Below are 21,562 nucleotides of genomic sequence, written 5' to 3'. Positions count from 1 at the left end.
CCTAACACTTGAATGGACCAATATAGCTCTTAAAGATTTCATTTTTATGGACAAGGACCTTAAAGATGCTAAGATCTACCATCCATGGCTTCTGGAGTAGACCATACTGTCAAATATGGCTTAAAGGACCCAAAATGCACAAATAAAGCCCTAAATTGGATCTAGCATAGGGAACCATCAAATTGAGAGCTTTATACCTCAAATAGCTGCAAAGATGATGATGATTCTAGATCTACAAGATCAAGCCACACCAAAGCAATGTCCAAGTGTTCCTCTTCCATCAAACCACCAAAAACACCACCAAAGTCACTTCCAAGCTCAAATCTCACAAATGGTAGTTAGGGTTTCGATGCTAGGGTTTAGAGAGGTGGAGGGTGGTCATAAGGAAGTCCAAAGGTGTCATAAGTTGTTTAAATATGGTATAAAACCTAAAAAGTAGGGTTTGACCCTGCATTGTGTACACCCTGCGTACTCCCACGTACGCCACGTGTGCGTGGGTGCTTCCGCATCCCACTCTCAAGCAAGTACGCTCAACGTACTCATAGAGTATGCCCTTATACTCAACTAGGGCTAAAAGGATAATAATTAACAATAGTTGTATAAAAGTAACATAGCACCAATCTTGAATGTTACGTGTGAAAGCTAGTAGGAACAAAATTGTTATGCTAGTATTACATGTTAACAATATTTTTCGTAAGGAAGAATGTCTCCAATTTTTAAATTACAAAGTTTGGGAATTGTTTCGCTATAGTAGACTTAAGGGAGAGGGCACTCATACTTCATTTCAAATCTACAGGTTTAGATCGGACAGTTTAATAAAACTTAGTCATAGACATATATGGATATCGTGTTGACATTGTTCAACATAGGAAATTCTGATATGGATATATTATTGCAAGAGATTGAACAGATATCAGATCCTTATATAAGATATAATGAGTTGAGTCTCATATGCTTCACATATAGGATCGATTATGTAATGGGAGATGCTTGTAAAATCTACATGTGGTTGGAAACTTTAATGCAAGAAAGGTGTTTAAGGATTGTACCTTGAATTTGAACCTTCATTTTCATGGAATTGTTTCTAGTAACAAAGTTCCAATGTGATATTCAATAATATCAAAGATTCAGTCTTTGAGACTTTGGAATCACGATATTATAGGAGATTAATGCATGTAAACTTGGAATTCCATCACATATTGTATAGTGATAAGAATTTGGAATTATGAAATGAGCATCATTGAAATAATGTCCAGTTGATCTGTTCGCAAAGGAAGGACCATAGAGAGACATAGTATGTATGTTCATAACATGGCATAACTGATATTTAATTCAAGTGGTTAGTTGATTCCTCCAAAAATTATAAAATGAATAAATTCGTAATTATTATGGTGATTAAATAATAGAGATTATGTATATTCAATAGGGTTGAGACCATAGTTAATTAGTTTATTATTGTGTTTCACTTTTCATGTTTACATCTTGAATGATTTGATTATCCAAAAATTCCACAATCGTTCATACTTTTGGAAGTAAGTAGTGAATTAAGACTATCATGAATTGAATTGTAGATTGTATATGAGGACTAGACATTGCAATAAGATTGATACAATGTTCATGAGTACTTAGAAAAATCAGAATTTTGAGTATTGATAAACCCACGCTCAGAGAATTACTTCATGGATTCTACCATGAGTAATTATGAGACGATAATATCTTTTATTATTAAAACGAAGATATATGAGTTGTAATTTACAAGTCGGTTGTGCATTGGTATTTCGAAAACACAATAGTAATGTGATGTCATAAAACTTAGTGTTGTGCATAATTTGGTGAGTAAAAGATACATGCATATAAGTCGGAGTTTATTCATTCCTTTTGGCCTAATGGAAAAATGAAAATTCTTTGGGGCCCTCGATGATTTGTTGTCGACATCTGAAGTGTTTGGCCGAGCCCAGACTGAATGGATGTTTTCAATTAGTAGTCTGAATTCAGTCGTCATAAATTAGGAAATCGAGAAATAAAATCTTGGATTATGGTATTAATTCTAATCCATGTATCATGTCCATACGATATCTTGTAGAACGAAGGAATAGTTGATCACTTATCTTAGGGCCAATGTCTGATTGGATCAGAGTTTGGCAATGGCTTTGGAAAGCATTCTTTGCTGTTTGGTTATACTTGCAATTTTAGTTATAGACTTATCCAAGTGGACATAAGATTGGAAATGAAGAAATTCAGAAAACACACCAGACTTAGCATGAAGAGGATGAACCCACAAGAAGTATGGAAAACCATCAAGAAAAATGACACAATATTTAATACCAGTAATACTCATAATTAGGGATGTCCAAACTTATGGGTTTTAGCCATAAGAACTTTCCTATGTGCGCATGCAAAACCCTAATGCTTGGATCTAGGCTTTCTAATTAAACATGCTTTGAATCCAAGACTTCTAATGGCTAATTAGGTTAAATAACAACATTGAAACAGATCTAGAATCATACCTTTGAGTTCCTTGTTGATCTTGTTGTCTTGGAGCTTCTAGAGTCACAAATGTCACTCCTCTAATGGCTTACAAACACCAATAGCAAGCAAGATGATTTAGGAGAGAGGAGAGGGGAGGAATTCGGCCAGAGTATCTCTACTTTAGATGGTGTGTCGAATTCCCTCACCCCTAGGGTCTATTTATACTTGTAGACTCCTTAAGGGTTACAACCTAAACCCTAATTGGATAATCTTCTCTTAAGGCTATCCAAATCCATTCCATAGATAAGCCTTTGGATGATTTTAGCTATCCTATATCTCATAGAATTCGTCCAAAGCATATCCCAATGGATTTATAGTCTAAAGTTTAACTATCAAACAATTGATAGTTTATACCCCTTTATTTAATTAATCTCTTTAAGTCACCAAATTAATTCCAATTAATTTATGACTTATATTAATCAAATAACCATATATTATTCCTTATAATATTTACTCTCTCTTAACAAATCATCCATCAAGTTGCTATGGTGAAGGCAACCCAAAAGGACCATGCACAACCGGATCAAATACTTGCCTAATATAGTTGCAGCCTTAGACACTATTCCAACAGTCTCCCACTTGGATAAGTCTAGTAACTATACAAGTACAATTCGGTTTGTAATCGTAGCTCTCAAAGACGCTGTCAACTCTGATCTAATCAATCTTGTCCTTTAGATAAGGGATCGTACAGTCCTCCGTTAGATATCATGCCGACAATCCTATGGAATGGTTAGTCAAGCATTTAGGTTTCTCGATCTCTAATTTATTTGACATAGAACTTAATCAAACACATTAATTCAGTTCTGACCGGGCCCGACACATAAGTCAAATCAAATCATCGAGCGGCCGAGATATCGCTTTTACCTTCTTAGATAAAAGTTAGAGATAAACTTCGACTTATATGCATTTACTTATTCATTAACCAACTATACACAACAATGCGTTTTATAACACCGAGTTACTGATGCGTTTTCGCATTATCAATGTACAATCAATTAACAAATAATAAACCATATATCTAGGTTTTAAGACTATATGATATTATCGTCTTGCGATCACCTTTTATATCGTATTCCATAAGGTGATTCCAGCAAGCGCGGGTTTATTCCAATGCTCAAAACCAGTTCATAAGCACTCATGAACGTTGCAGCAACCCTTGCTATGTCTAACACCATTTAGACATTCTACACACCAATTCATGACAATCTTCATTCATATCTACTCCCAACATATGAACGATTGTGGACCATTTGAACAATTTCTATTATTCTTAATAACCTTAATTATTCTGGAAGTCAAAACATGAAAAGTGAAACAATAGTTAAACAATTAACATATGACAGTAACTTTACTTATAAATAAAACTCCTTTATTTAATCATCAAATGTTAATTACATTTATCTATTATACGTTTCTAATACTATCTAATCTATACTAATATCATTCTTCAGCCCAATACTCCTAGCATGCTGCAAGTGCTTATCCCTACTCAGTCCCTTCATAAGCGGATCTGCTGGGTTATCTTCTGATGATATCCTCTTCACTACGAGTTGTCCTTCTTCTACACGATGTCTAATGAAGTGATATTTTCTGTCGATATGTCGAGATCTACCATGATCCCTCGGTTCCTTGGTCAAGGCAACCGCACCTTCGTTATCACAAAAAATCTCCATGGGCTCCTTTGTGGCCGGCACAACTCCAAGATCACCAATGAAGTTCTTTAGCCATATTGCCTCCTTCGACGCTTCGCTCGCTGCAATGTACTCTGATTCGCACGTTGAATCAGCTACGGTTTCCTGCTTGGAACTCTTCCATGTCACTGCTCCTCCATTTAGGGTAAAGACCCAGCCCGACTGCGAACGGTAGTTGTCCCTGTCGATATGAAAGCTGGCGTCACTATACCCTTGCACCTTCAAGTCACCACTCCCTCCAAGGACTAAGAACCATTCTTTTGTCCTCCGAAGGTACTTAAGGATGTTCTTCACCGCAATCCAATGTGATTTGCCAGGGTTCCCTTGATATCTGCTAACCATGCTCAAAGCGAAGGCTACATCAGGGCGAGTACAAGTCATAGCGTACATGATTGAGCCAACTGCGGAATCGTATGGTACTCGGCTCATTTCTACTATCTCAGCTTCGGTACTCGGACTTTGAGTCTTACTCAACTTGGCATTTCCTTGTATCGGTAATTCTCCCTTCTTTGAGTTTTCATTACTAAAATGTTTTAGTACCTTTTCTAAGTAAGTATTCTGACTAAGTCCAATTAGTCTCTTACTTCTTTCTCTTACTATCCTTATTTCCAAAATGTAAGAAGCCTCTCCGAGGTCCTTCATAGCGAAACACTTCCCGAGCCAGGACTTAACCTCCTGCAGAGTCGGGATGTCGTTCCCTATGAGTAATATGTCATCGACATATAGAACGAGAAAGCTTACTATACTCCCACTGGCTTTGACATATACACAAGATTCGTCTTCGCTTCGTACAAATCCAAACTCTTTGACTTTCTCATCGAAGCAAAGATTCCATCTGCGAGACGCTTGCTTAAGTCCATAAATGGACTTCTCAAGCTTACACACTCTATTCGGATGCTTCAGATCCACAAACCCCTCTGGCTGAGCCATGTAAACATCCTCGGCCAACTTTCCGTTAAGGAAAGCGGTCTTGACATCCATTTGCCAAATCTCATAATCATGAAATGCGGCAATTTCTAGCATCACTCTAATAGATTTAATCTTCGCAACTGGTGAGAAGGTCTCATCATAGTCAACTCCGGGAGTTTGAGTAAAGCCCTTCGCGACCAATCACGCCTTATATGTGTGTACGTTCCCATCTACATCGGTCTTCTTTTTGAAGATCCATTTGCACCCAACGGTCTTACGTTCGGGCACATAATCAACCAAATTCCAAACTTGGTTATCGTACATGGATTAGATCTCGCTATCCATTGCCTCTTTCCATTTCGCAGACTCCGGGCCTGCCATGGCTTCCTTATAGCTATTAGGTTCATCAAGATTTACTAGTGTACCATCACTAATATACGTGTTCCCTTCGGTTGTAATATGAAAACCATAAAACTGGGGTTGAACTCTAACTCTATCGGAACGTCTAAGAGGTAAGGATTCGTCAATTGGTTCAACCGGAGTTTCCTCCTTGGGTTGAATGCCAGCGGTAGAGGTTCCTTCATCTATCGATTCTTGAATCTCTTCAAGTTCGATTTGCCTCCCACTGTCTCCTTGGCTTATGAGTTCTCGCTCTCGGAAAACTCCTCTCCTCGCAACAAAGACAACATTGTCTTTCGGTCTATAGAAGAGATATCCAAAGGATGTTTGCGGGTAGCCAATGAAAATACATCGCTCACTTCGAGGTTCAAGCTTGTCGTGAGTATCTCGTCTTACGAAAGCCTCGCAACCCCAAACCTTGATATGTGCCAACGAGGGAGCTTTCTCTGTCCACATCTCGTGAGGTGTTTTGGTAACCTTCTTAGTAGGGACTCGGTTAAGGATATGGGCGGCAGTCTCTAAGGCATACCCCCAAAAGAAGATAGGTAGTGAAGCACGACTCATCATAGAGCGAACCATATCCAATAAGGTTCGATTACGCCTTTCTGCCACACCATTCAATTGCGGTGTCCTAGGAGGCGTCAATTGCAAAACTATTCCACACTCCTTGAAATAATCGTGGAATTCAAGACTTAGGTACTCTCCTCCTCGATCGGATCGAAGCATCTTGATTTTCCTGCCCAACTGATTCTCCACTTCATTCTTGAACTCTTTGAACTTTTCAAAGGTGTCTGACTTTTGCTTGATTAAGTAGATATACCCATATCTACTATAGTCATCGGTAAAAGTCACATAGAAGCGGTTCCCATCCTTCGTGGTTGATCTAAAGGGTCCACATACATCGGTATGTATTAGGTCCAATAGTCCCTCACCCCTTTCACAAGTACTCATGAAGGGTGACTTAGTCATCTTTCCAAGTAAACAAGACTCGCATGTGTCATCTTCCCTAAGGTCGAATGACTCCAACACTCCATCCTTTTGCAGTTGCGCTATGCGTTTCTTGTTGACATGTCCAAGACGACAATGCCACAAGGATGCTTTATCCATACTAGTGGAAGAATCAATATTCAAAACATCATTTCCTAAGTTATCAACAATCATAACAGTTTCATATATTCCATTACATGGTATAGCTTCAAAGTAAAAGACACCATTTAGATAAGCCAAAATAGAACCATTCTCATTATTAAAAGAAAATCTAAATCCTTGTCTATATAAACCATGAAATGAAATGATGTTTCTAGCCATTTCTGGCGAATAGCAACAATTGTTCAAATTTAAAACCAAACTAGCACTAAAGAATACACTCCAATCTTGGTCACAGGCGACGATCTTCTGTTCCCCATGATTAGATTGATCCTTCCTTGCTCTACATCCCTACTTCTTAGTCCCTGCACATTAGAACAAATGTGATAACCACAACCGGTATCAAGAACCCAAGAAATAGCATGATTAGAATCGTTAGATTTGATTGTGTATATACCTGCGAAAGATGGCTTGATCTTTCCTTCTTTTATCGCTTGCAGGTAATCCGGGCAGCTTCTCTTCCAATGTCCTATCTTGTGGCAGTGGTGGCACTCTGCCTCCTTTGGGTTGGAGCAGGGCTTAGCGGGATCAACTTTGGTCCCACTAGAAGAGGCACCATCTCGGGCTTTCACCTTGCGATAGTTATTCGATGAAGCTTTCCTCTTCTTTCCCTTCCCTTGACCAATAGCCAAGACAGGAGCAGCGGACGGATTGGGAGTAGGTGCAACAGACTTGTCCTTGAAGTTGCTTTCAGCGACCCTCAAGAGACCTTGGAGTTTGCTTAGGGTGACCTCTTCTTTGTTCATGTGGTAGGTCATCCTAAATTGGTTGTACATCGGAGGCAAAGAGTGAAGCACCATGTTGATCGCCAAGTCTTCACCGATGTCAACATTTAACTTGCGAAGGCGGTCGACATACCTTTGCATCTTTTGCAGGTGAACGGTAAGAGATTCTCCATGACCCATCTTAGCGGAGATCATGTTAGTGAAAATCTCGTAACGCTCTTGTCTCGCGTTTTGGTGGTATCTCTCCAACAAGTCTTGATGCATCTCGTATGGATACATGTCCTCGTAGGACTTTTGGAATTCCGAGTTCATGGTGGCGATCATGATGCAATGTACCTTCGTTGCATCTCGCTCATGAGTTTCAAAGGCGGTGATTTCTTCGGGAGTAGCAACTTCGGGGTTGATTTTCTCGAGCTTCTCATCGAGGACATACTCTTTATCCTCATAGCGAGCAATGGTGCGAATGTATCTTATCCATTCGCTAAAGTTCGTTCCATCGAAGGTGACCTTTTGGCAAAGGCTCATCAACGTGAAAGAACTAGCAGTAGCGTTGTTTGCGTTCGACATCTATAGAAAGGACAAAGATAGATTAGAATAAGAATCCCTAATTATCACCCAATAAGAAAATTAGGGCTAGGATCCAACAATAACATTTACATACTAGAAAAGGCATGCCGTAATCTAACATGCAAATAAATTGAAGGTAAGTGAATGACGATTCACTAATTCTCCATCACAAAACTTAAACTATTAGTCCTAAGTGTTTTTGAGAATTCCTAGGTTCGGATGAGATTCATTGAAACTATTCAATGGCATGTTTAAATCTCGATATGCCCCTCTCGTTTGTGACTGGGATGCCAAGGATCACAAAGCGGGTGTGAATTACCATGCAAATTCACATGGTGCCTTCATTGTAACGATCACCTATTCGATGTGCCGGTAAACCACACACGCTCCATCGAACTATGATAAACAATGAATCACCCTTTGCCACCTTCGCTTAGAACCAATTAGTGTGCCGGTAAACCACACACGCTCCACTAACTTCTTAGCAAGGTGCAAAGTGTAATTTCATGGGATTGCATCAATTCACTTTTCCTAAAGTAACTAAGATTGGAAAATTTTTAAAACGTGTAGTTACTTTGTATTTCTTATTATACTTTTAATGAGAAGATGAGGTTGCCCTATCCTACCCGTTCGGCTAACGACCCTCCACCAATCAAGCAAGCGGTGGGTGTGAGTGTACACCCATTAAGCGCCATTTTATAGACCGCAACCTTATACCCACCTTATAGATCGGCTTCGTGAATGAGGCCTACTAACGGTAAGACTAGCATTTAGTTATACACATATATATTATTCTAGTAATATCATATTAGTATAGGGTTGTATTTTAAAACTTTTTTCAAAATCTAGGGTTTGAAATTTAAGTTGTCTAAATTAAAACTTTTAATCACAAATATAAATTTCAAAAACTTTAGGGTAGGTTTTAAACATTTAAAACATGAAGGATCAAATAACAAATAATTCCAATTAACAATTAATATCCTAATTATCTTTATTTGATTTATCCAAGATTTCTTTTAAGATAATTATCAAAATAATTAATCATTTATCACATAAGGAAATTAAATATTTTATTAGATGATAAATATCTTTAATTAGATCAAGATAATAGTCATATATATCAAAAAATCGAATTAGGGTTGATCTAATATGATTAAGGTAAGTTTCCATAAGATAAACATGAAAAAATCCCGGTTTTGCCTAATCCAGACGCTCGGACTCGCTGAGTACAGGCCTACTCGCCGAGTCTACTTTGGAACTCACCGAGTACATGACTCATAAACCCAAAATCGAATTTTGCAGGTTTGTTTCAGTTAATCAAGCAACAATTTAAAGAAAACCAAGCTAGGCTCTGATACCACTTATGGGTTTTAGCCATAAGAACTTTCCTATGTGCGCATGCAAAACCCTAATGCTTGGATCTAGGCTTTCTAATTAAACATGCTTTGAATCCACGACTTCTAATGGATAATTAGGTTAAATAACAACATTGAAACAAATCTAGAATCATACCTTTGAGTTCCTTGTTGATCTTGTTGTCTTAGAGCTTCTAGAGTCACAAATGTTACTCCTCTAATGGCTTACAAACACCAATAGCAAGCAAGATGATTTAGGAGAGAGGAGAGGGGAGGAATTCGGCCAGAGTATCTCTACTTTAGATGGTGTGTCGAATTCCCTCACCCCTAGGGTCTATTTATACTTGTAGACTCCTTAAGGGTTACAACCTAAACCCTAATTGGATAATCTTCTCTTAAGGCTATCCAAATCCATTCCATAGATAAGCCTTTGGACGATTTTAGCTATCCTATATCTCATAGAATTCGTCCAAAGCATATCCCAATGGATTTATAGTCTAAAGTTTAACTATCAAACAATTGACAGTTTATACCCCTTTATTTAATTAATCTCTTTAAGTCACCAAATTAATTCCAATTAATTTATGACTTATATTAATCAAATAACCATATATTATTCCTTATAATATTTACTCTCTCTTAACAAATCATCCATCAAGTTGCTATGGTGAAGGCAACCCAAAAGGACCATGCACAACCGGATCAAATACTTGCCTAATATAGTTGCAGCCTTAGACATTATTCCAACAAAAACATCATAATGTACATGTTCGAAAGGAAATTGAGTAAACTGACTCATATAAAGTAAAAAGCAACATAACATGTTTACTTATTTGACATGCATGAAAAATACTAGAGTTTTTCTTGACAGAACAAGGGAGAAATTCAAGTTTAGTTGATTTAAGTCCTTAATAAAACACCCAAATGAGCCATCAGCCTGACTGGACCGCCTCACTGGGCCATCAGTCTATCTGGACCAATCTTTGAGTCATCGGTACATCTGGACCGCCTCTCAAGGCCTTCAGCCTATCCAGACCGCTTGTCGGGCCTACGCCCTGACTAGTATGCCCTACTGGGCCTGTAGCCTATCTGGTCCGCCCTGGGTATGTTTTCCTTCAGCACAAAGCAGTTCCGTTTCCACCCAACCCCCAAATCAAACAATCATGTGCACATAAATATCATACGCACGATAGCATGCACAGGTAGTCATACAGATCTAACATATCACTAACATAGTAACATCCTATAACCAAGATACCGACCTAATCGGTCACTAACATAGCATTATCCTATATACCAAGATACCAACCTACTAGTTCACTAAACATATCATCATGCAATAAACCCGGATACAAATCTGAAAAGGGCCGACATTGGTGCCTTTGACCTTGTTAGTATAGTGAGGACAATTCACCTCACAAGTAGCTTGGGATAATAATGTCAAACTCCCCCAAATATAGCTCCAACTCAAACACCTACATCCACCAATGATCCACTTCCATAAATTTCCAAATTACTAAAATACCCCTAGAAGTTAAACTGGTCAACCCTTAGTCAAAGTCAAAGTCAACGGTTAAGGTCTATGGTCCAAGTTGACCCAACTTGTCGAATGGAGTCCACTGACTCATCGAGTTCTTTCAGAACTTGAGAAACTGTGAAAACCCTAGTTGACTTGCCGAGTTTCCAGACAACTCGCTGAGTCCATGTGGTGTCCATAATGTTGGGAAAACCCTAACTAACTCGCCGAGTCCATTTAGAAACCAAAAACGACCAATCTTCATCTGACTCATCGGGTTGACCATGCAACTCGTCGAGTCCCTTCAGTCCATTTCTCATTCAGATGTTTTTAAGGTACCCAAAAGCTCCAAATTGTAGATCTAGCTTCCTAAGGTGACGTTATCACGTAAATTTGGTAACTTTACATGCATGCAAGGTCTTAAAAGGCTTAAAACACCAAAACCACGTCTAAGATGAGGTTTAGGGCACGGAGAAAGGCCAATATAAGATAAAGTTGATAACTTTATGAATTTGGGGCCTAGAGGAGTCCAGATCTGAGACCATGTCCTTGTGACAAGCTCCAACCCAAGAGCGGTTCCATTAAACCCCAAAAATAACCATAAATGTCCATAGAAGAAAATCTAAGCATGAAAGGGTCAAGGTGTGACATCCCCATTTTCACGGCCAGAAAAGATCGATTTTTTTGTTTATGCTTTATAAAAATCAGAGTACTTCTTTTAATAAAAATGTTGCGGAATTTGTTCCCAGTAAAACATGATAAATATGTTATCAAAGCATTTCCGAAGAAAAGTATTTTTATTCATTTTAAAACATTTGGGATGTCATCGTCAATACAGAAACATAAGCATATACATAACTTACATTCATTATCACTAGTGATTTATATCTTCTTAATCTCTCAATGTAATGTGACTTCATCTAAACACCTGTGATATAAATAAACTAAGTGGATCAGATTAGGAAACCTGGTGAGTACATAGGGTTTCAACCCACAATAAATAAGTTTTGTTAACTTTATCAAACGAAACAAACCTGATTACCTGTTCACATTATCCTCACTTTACGTCCCTAAATCATCTAACACAAGGGACCTAGTCGAAGGACATTCATCGGGGTGACAACACATGCTTCGGGGGTTCCTCAGCAATTCATGTCAAATAAGGCAACCATGTGGGGGATGGAGTACTGCTGGTGAGCACACAGTTCAAATAAACACCTACATATTGCGAAACTGCTAGCATTCCACTAGACTGTCTAGAATAGTCCGTAGTCATCATCCATACTCCGCTAGATGACTGGATCATCAATAAAATCTATATCGAGTCCTCTCAATATTTTATTTGGTCACACAACAACTATTACATCTACCCATGTTTTACCCAACACGTTTTGTAGATATAAAATACATATATAGTTTAAATCATTTAAAACATGTATAATAATATTTCACCCAGCATACACAACAAGTATTCAGCCAATATGCACACATATTATGTAATTTGTATTAAATACTTCATATCTATGTGTAAGATGAAAGGGACCATGCACTCACTTGAAAAGGTGGTGAATCCGAACTCAGACAACGCTTCGCTTCTTAAAATAATTTCCTTCGATGAAACTTAATATTATTACCACTAGAGTTTAGCTTAGAGTAAATTGCATGAATGGTCCCCATGGTTTAGGTTAATTTGCATGTTTGGTCCCTAATTTATTTTTTTAACTCGGAAGGTCCCTATTGTTTATTTTTGTTACACGCTTGGTCCCTGTCTTACCTAAAAAGACTATTTTTCCCTTGATTTTTAATTTATTTGAATAAATACACTCTCAACCCCACTCCCCTCACCTTACCCTACCTATCCCATTATTTTTCCATATTCAAATAATAGTCTTTTTAGGTAAGATAGGGACCAAGCGTGTAACAAAAACAAATAGAAGGAACCAAACGCATAACAAAAACAAACAGTAGGGACCTTTCGAGTTAAAAAAGTAAGTTAGGGACCAATCGTGCATACTACCCCAAACCATAGGGACCATTCGTGTAATTTACTCTTTAGTTTATTATTCTCCGAGACTAATTAATAGTCTAGCTATTATTACTATTATATAAGTGTTAAACAATACTTATGTAACCCATAATAATAGCCCAAATACTTACTATAAGTTCCTAATAACGTTACTATAATTAAATAAACGACATATTAGAAATAGTGTAGGCGTAGCTCACTTACAACGGGTTTTTTATAGAAAACCGGGATTTGCTTGGATCAGCATTCCCAAGCCGAAAAGCTCTTCTTCTCAAATCCATTGAGCACTCCGGGGATTCCCCCTCGTGCTAGGGAGGTTCCTAGGCTTTTCGGAGGGGTTTTGGGGCTAGAGAGAGGTTCTAGAGAGAGAGAGTAAAGAGAAGAAAGAATGGAAAAATGTGAAGAAAATGAGGGTGGGAGAGGCTCTATTTATAGGGTGAAAATGGTTGAACTTAGTGCCACATATCACCATCTAGTGGCAAGACTTGGGGAGAAAGTAATGGCCAAGATTGTGTCACATCACCAATTTTTGCATAGTAGACTTCCGACTTCTAAAATTTGTAACTTTCACATAAGACCTCCTTTTTGGGCGTTCTTTATATCCACACGTAGGTAAAAATAAGATCTAAAACTTTCATTTTGACTCCGTCGGCTAATTCTTGACCGATCTTAAATATAACAGTACGAGGAGATTATATTGTTAAATGTCCGCGTAAAATTCATAACTTCTACATACGGACTTTGTTTTTGTCTGTATTTTTACCTTTGATTTCCTATTAATGAGATCTTTAATTCTCATTTAGGTCGCGTAGACCAAAAACCGCTCGATCTAAAATTCGAGTTTCGGGTCATGCACTGCTATGCCAAATGTTAGAAAATTCATAACTTCCTTATACGAAGTCAGATTTGGGTGTTCTTTCTATGGACACTCTCAGTTTAACATATTCTAAGACTTTTGTTCAGATTACTAAGGCTAAACATTCCTCTATCATAAATTTACTATTTACATCTCCCGGTGTTGTGTCGGTTTTGCCGAAAAACTTCGACGGGTCATAACTTCTTCGTTATAACTTGGATTTCAGCGTTCTTTATATGTATTGAACCCTTGTAGCATATACTACAACTTTGTTAAGGTTAATCCTTCTAAATAATATTCCATCAAAAACTCATTTTTGATGCTTATTGTCTCTAAATTGACTAGCTCGGATCTGCGAGAGTTACAATTGTCTCTCCCTTAGGATGATTACGTCCCATAATCAACAACGAAACAGGGCTTGAATAATTATTCCATACGTTATCTCTTCATCCTAAGTAATAATTGTAACTTTGATGTTTCTTCGAATGAGTATCTAACTCTAAGACTTCCTGACTGTAGGCGGTGCTCGATCTTGCACTTGCTCCCTATCTTACGTTAGACTCCAAATGATGACCTTCAAGTCACAATCTTGATCCTCACTGGATACGAACTTAAGATAAGTTATTTTATTACTACAATGGAATGTTGTGACATATTCTAATGACCTATCATTGTATGTTGCAACACTTATACTCGAGTCTCTTAGAGTCTTCCAGAATAGACTATACTTTCGTTCATGTTCTAATCTCATCTTAAAAGGTAGCATTCCTAGCTACAAGCAACTTTTCGCGATACCTCTACTGATCGCTTTTTATTTCAATCTTCCGTCTTAAGTCGGATGCTACATCGAACTTGATTCTCTGAACCACATAACATACTCAGCGTAGTCGGACTCAATTTGATATGACCACTAGGGTCGGAATAACAATCATCTTCTTAGTCATTACCGAATCGATGGTAACGACATATTTGAATAAAACGAAATCAATTACTAGCTTCTTGGAAACCTTGTGACTTTCCCTGATCCAAGCATGAGTCATGTGCTTCCGGTAGTATAGGCCTCTACTACCGTTCACACCTACTCATACTCGTCCAAAGTATTGTCTCGCAGTTCTCCAAGTTATTATCACAAAAACAATTTTAACACATACAAATGTGTCCAAACAATCATATAATTTTCTCTAGAGTCCACTAGGACTTCTTCCATGTGTATCTTCAATCATCAATTCTGTTTCAACCCGGTTGGTGGTGGAAATGTCAGACGCTGGGATAACTTCGTGGATTCTACCAAAAATCTTTCCTTCTTCTAATTGAAAGTGAACTTCTCCCGTACTAGACGTATTATTTATTAGACACATTCTAAAGGCAGTATATCACTCTTAAAATATCTTCCGATAGTTATCATTCACTATCGTAAGCCTTCTCATTTCCTCCATTTGCTCAATCTGCTATGAGTCCTTATCATGACATTCTATACACCAAAGTAGGCGTTCAATGTATCGAGACGAGAATATACAAAGGGGAAGATTTAGAAGCGTATTCCTCCGTATTACTCCAAAAAGTTACATGCCAGTTCTAGTATCGTAATTAAATGTGTAGAGACCTGAGCACATAAAATTTCCAGATCTGGTCGGCAACAGACCATAGATCTGATCAAACGATATCATAAAGCATCACAAATCATTTCGCACATAAAACATTTTAGGCATCTTCCCTAATTAAGCTAGTGCTTGTGTCTATTTATATGTACTTCCTAAAATATATTAGACACACTCCTCACGATCATCGCTTAGCATTCTAAGTTTAAGTCTAGAAATAAATCGTTATTCCTAGTTCGCTTAAACTAATGTTCTAATACCAACTATGACATCCCCATTTTCACAGCCAGAAAAGACCTATTTTTTGTTTATGCTTTATAAAAATCAGTATACTTCTTTTAATAAAAAAATTGCGGAATTTGTTCCCAGTAAAACATCATAAATAGGTTATCAAAGCATTTCCGAAGAAAAGTATTTTTATTCATTTTAAACATTTGAGATGTCATCTTCAATACAGAAACATAAGCATAAACAGAACTTACATTCATTATCACTAGTTCCAAACTTGATTGTCATACATGGACTGATTCTCATTGTCATACATGGACTGAATCTCGTTGTCCATCGCCTCTTTCCATTTAGCAGACTTGGTGCCCGTCATGGCTTCCTTGTAGTTGTTAGGTTCATCCAGATTTATCAGTGTGCTATCACTTGAAGAGGATCCATCAAGATACATTCCCTTGCAGCTCTTGGAAGGAGCCTTCATCTTCTTCCCCTTACCTCGCCCAATTGCAAGAACAGGGGCATTAACAGTAAGAGTGGTTACAACAGATTTACCGTGAGACCACTTTCAGCAGTCCTTAAAAGGCTCTGAAGCTTTCTCAAAGTGACTTCCTCGTTGTTCATATGATAAGTCATGTGGAACTGATCATAACGTGTAGGTAAGGAGTGTAGAATAATATCTATAGCTAGCTCCTCATCAAACTTCACATTTAATTTGAGTAGACGGTCCACAAACCTTTGTATTTTCTGCAAGTGGCCTGTCATGGGTTCACCATCCTTCATCTTTGTTGTAATCATGGAGCAGATGATTTCATACCACTTTTGACGAGCACTCCGATGGTATCTTTCCATCAGGTCGTGGTGCATCTCAAAAGGGTAGAAGTCCTCATAGGATGTAACGACCCAAAAATATGAGCCAAAAATTTCATTTTTGAAAACATATACTTAGCAAATCATTCGAAATAAAACATTTACCGATCATAACATTCTATAAAGATATCGCATGCCTGGAAGACATTTTCATAAAATATTATAATGTCAAAGTAAAAATCCCTTGGAAGATTTCATAGTGCGGAATACAAGCATGTGTGTGATGGGCCGCTACCGCGTGGGCTCTTTCCCCTTTGAAGAAGAGGTACCTGAAACCAAAACTGAAAACTGTAAGCGCGATGCTTAGTGAGTTCCCCCAACATACCACATACCATACAATCACATAACATACAATATATTGTCAGACATATTTGGGTGCCCGACCTACCCCTTCGGTCCTCTCAACCGGATACAGACTAGTCTATCTAAGAGCTGATCTCCCCTTCGGTCCTCTCAACCAGATACTGAATAGCATATCTGGGTGTTGGTCTATCCTTCGGTCGTCTCGACCAGATACTGACTAGCATATCTGGGAGCTGGCCTCCCCTTCAGTCCTCTCGACCAGATACTGGGGACTACTTCACCCCTACTACTACCACATAACACATATATCACATAATCTATCTAGCATGGCTAGGCATAACCGCCCCTTCAGCCCTATCGACCGGTATACTGGGGACTATCTCCCCCTACTGTCATTAGCACATATCATCATATATTACTAGTACATTAGCATATCACAGGTAGTAGCAATCCTAGATGAATATCACAGAGACAAACATCTATTATACAACCCTACTGGTGGGCCGACATTGTGGCCTTAGACCCACCGCTACTGGAAGGTAACTCACCTCGTAGCTGCTGATCTGTGTGGGAACGGTCTGTCTGCTGCTGCTCCGGAAATCCTCCGGCTGCAATTCCCACCAAACACTTAGGCAAATACTGCTAACCGACCTCAGGTTAAACTAACAATTTACCCTTAACCAAACCATGAGTCAAAGTTAAAGTCAACTTCCAGTTGACCCGACTCGCCAAGTTGGCTTGTCACCTCGCCGAGTCCCTATCCCTTTATATGACCACTAACCCATCTCTACTCGTCGAGTTTGGCATTAACTCAAGGAGTTTTCCTTCTAAGTTGATGACCCAACGATCTTCATTCTACTCACCGAGTTATATGAACAACTCGTCGAGTTCGTCTTCATCTAAAGAATACTCTATGCTTAGACTCGCAGAGTTGTATGAACAACTCGCCGAGTCCGTTCTTGAGGCAAGAGGATTGCCTTGAACTCGCCGAGTCATGGCATTGACTCGCCGAGTTACTACATGAGTGAGTCTGGCTTCCAACCCACTGAGTCACACCCTATGACTCACTACTCCAACCCATAAACATGAAAAGGGGGAAAACTCGGGGACTCCCGACTCGACTCACCGAGTCTGCCACATGCGAATACTATACACGTGATTTTGCTTGAATCCAGCCCATGCCATTAATAGATCTGGGTTCTTAGGGCCTGGTTTACACGTAAAGTTTCCAAATTTACGTGTAAATAAACACCCATGAGAGATTTAGGGCTCAAAATGCACCAAAAGAGTAGATCTAGGGCTTTCATGCACTATGGTTCCATAAAGGCAGTAGATCCAAGCTCCTGGAGCTCAATCATGCCTAGATCTAGAGGCTACACAACTTATCATCCACTCTAATACACAAACAAGCTTGGGGAAAGGCTCAAGAAAGACTTTCATGGAGCTACATGGGACAACAAGCATGAAACCAGAGGGAAAATGAGTTATACCTCAAGGAAATCACTGATATAACACCAATAAGCCTGGCCTCCTTCTTCTCTTCTTGATCTACTCTCCTTCCTTCTCCAAATCTTCAAGAAAACACACCAAAATGCTTCAAACTCATAAGGAACAAGCTTAAAAGATGTATAAGGATCTGGGGGGTGAAAGGGGGCGAGCTTGGGGCAGATAAGAAGGCTTAAATAGGGTGCAAACCCTTGAAATTTAGGGTTTCATCAGACAGAGGGGACTCGCCGAGTCCAGAATATGGACTCGTCGAGTCGCCAACTTAAACGTGTTCCCGGACCCCATCCCTACTTGGCAAGTCGGACCTATAACTCGTTGAGTCCAAGGCTAAAAATGACAAATACTTAGATAAATTTTACGTACCAGGAACCAGGTGCTACAAGTCCGACCATGTCATAGCCTTGACAGCCGAGGCTCCCAACGAGTCGCCAACGGATTCCCACCAATCCCTAGCTCGATCCCTCAAACATCCTGCTGCATATCTCACCTTCGACCCCTCAGGGTAGGAGCTAGTCAACTGTGCAGACTCAATGTCTGCAATCCATCGTCTGGCAGCTATGGGTCCTTCGCCCCGTGAAAATCCAGCGCACCACTGCCCTGGAAGTCCTTGAAGGACAGTGTGCGGGGTCCTGACTGGCCAGATGCCATGTTGCTCCTGAATGCCATAAGGAGATCCTCCATCATCTCCAATATCCCTTCCTTGATCGACCCGAAGATAATGGGGGTCGACTCAAGGATGCCTTTGGTGATCTCTGACGCGATGAACTCGCGTAGCCCCACATCTACTGGCTTGGAACCTGATCCCGAACCCCATCCCTCTCCTGTACTGCCAACTGCTGGCCTCGAGCGTAGTACCACCATTCTAAAATGCAAAAGAAATAACAATTGTTAGCGATACTAACACCTCTGGAGGGATAACACCTACTACAAGTTCTCTGGTCTCATCTTGGCCTTCCTCGGTTCGGGTACGGATCCTCTGCTTTTAGTAGTACGGGCCCATACTACCTTCCACATCTATCTGTACCTTCTCCAAGGACTGCCTTGACTCCACCAGGTCCCTTTCACTACCGTTGCTCACTGCTACTGTTATCCTAGGCTTTCACTAGGAAACCTCCGACTCCACCCAACCTAATCCTTAGCTGCTGAAGGTCTCTTTGTGATGCCAATTAGCTATTACCCGAATACAATCACATGCGACGAGGCTCGGATAATCCTTCGAGTAAGGGACTCATCCCTACCATGGTTAGGACTCAAACAAGAGCTACACAATAGGGTCGAATCGAACACTCTGAGATTATCTAACCCTGATCACATGTGACCTTAATGTATTCACCTAACAGCTATCTCCCATCACTCAAAACCCACAAAGCACAAAGCAAATAAAATTTGTACAAAAAGGAAACAATCTTAAACAACTATATCCTCGTAGAGAAAAACTGAACTAGCATACAATGATAACTCGTACTATCAGGCATAACCTAAACAGGCCACCCTACTGTTGTCTACTCAATTCTAGCATGCAACTTTTCATACACTGAAGCACATAAAGCAGGCACATTAGGCATCACTCCTATATCCTTAGTCCTATTCTAGCATGTTGTTCTACTAAAACTGATAAGCATATATAAGCTTGTATAGGTACTTTGGGGAATACTTACTTGAGCTCGGCTGGTTGCGCACATCACACACTTTGTTCTTTCTTAAAACCCTTTACTTATCCTTTTAGAAAACATTTTCTTTTTTCAAAATCTTTTAATCCCTTGATTTGAGTTCAAACACCCCCGAAGGTGTGTCCGAATCCCTCAAACCAGGGCTCTGATACCAACTTGTAACAAACCAAAAATACGAGCCAAAAATTTCATTTTTGAAAACATATACTTAGCAAATCATTCGAAATAAAACATTTACCGATCATAACATTCTATAAATATATCGCATGCCTGGAAGACATTTTCATAAAACATAATAATGTCAAAGTAAAAATCCCCAGGAAGATTTCATAGTGCGGAATACAAGCATGTGTGTGATGGGCCGCTACCGCGCCGACTCTTTCCCCTTTGAAGAAGAGGTACCTGAAACCAAAACTGAAAACTGTAAGCACGAAGCTTAGTGAGTTCCCCCAACATACCACATACCATACAATCACATAACATACAATATATTTTTAATCATATCTGGGTGCCCGACCTACCCCTTCGGTCCTCTCAACCGGATACAGACTAGTCTATCTGGGAGCTGACCTCCCCTTCGGTCCTCTCGATCGGATACTGACTAGCACATCTGGGGTGCTAGTCTCCCCTTCGGTCCTCTCGACCGGATACTGACTAGCATATCTGGGAGCTAGCCTCCCCTTCGGTCCTCTCGACCGGATATTGGGGACTATTTCACCCCCTACTACTACCACCTAACACATATATCACATAATCTATCTAGCATGGCTGGGCATGACCGCCCCTTCGGCTCTATCGACCGGTATACTGGGGACTATCTCCCCTTATTGCCATTAGCACATATCATCATATCTTACTAGCACATTAGCATATCACAGGTAGTAGCAATCCTAGATGAATATCACGGAGACAAACATTTATCATACAACCTTACTGGTGGGCCGACATTGTGGCCTTAGACCCACCCCTACTGGAAGGTAACTCACCTCGTAGCTGCTGATATGTGTGGGAACGGTCTTTCTGCTGTTGCTCTTCCGGAAATCCTCCAACTGCAATTCCCACCAAACACTTAGTCAAATACTGCTAACCGACCTCAGGGTAAACTGACCATTTACCCTTAACCAAACCATGAGTCAAAGTCAAAGTCAACTTCCAGTTGACTCGACTCGCCGAGTTGGCTTGTCAGCTCGCCGAGTCCCTATCCCTTTATATGACCACTAACCCATCTCTACTCGTCGAGTTTGGCATTGACTCGACGAGTTTCCCTTCTAAGCTGATGACCCAACGATCTTCATTCTACTCGCCGAGTTATATGAACAACTCGTCGAGTTCGTCTTCATCTAAAGAATACTCTATGCTTAGACTCGTCGAGTTGTATGAACAACTCGCCGAGTCCGTTCTTGAGGCAAGAGGATTGCCTTGAACTCGCCGAGTCATGGCATTGACTCGCCGAGTTACTACATGAGTGAGTCTGGCTTCCAACCCACTGAGTCACACCCTATGAGTGACTACTCCAACCCACAAACACGAAAAGAGGGAAAACTCGGGGACTCGCAACTCAACTCACCGAGTCAGATGAACGACTCGCCGAGTCTGCCATATGCAAATACTATACACGTGATTTTGCTTGAATCCAGTTCATGCCATTCATAGATCTGGTTCCTAGGGCCTGGT

Source organism: Lactuca saligna, chromosome 4 (assembly GCF_052625555.1).
Source record: "Lactuca saligna cultivar CGN05327 chromosome 4, ASM5262555v1, whole genome shotgun sequence".
Taxonomy (NCBI): domain Eukaryota; kingdom Viridiplantae; phylum Streptophyta; class Magnoliopsida; order Asterales; family Asteraceae; genus Lactuca; species Lactuca saligna.
Note: the sequence above shows the minus strand (reverse complement) of the source record.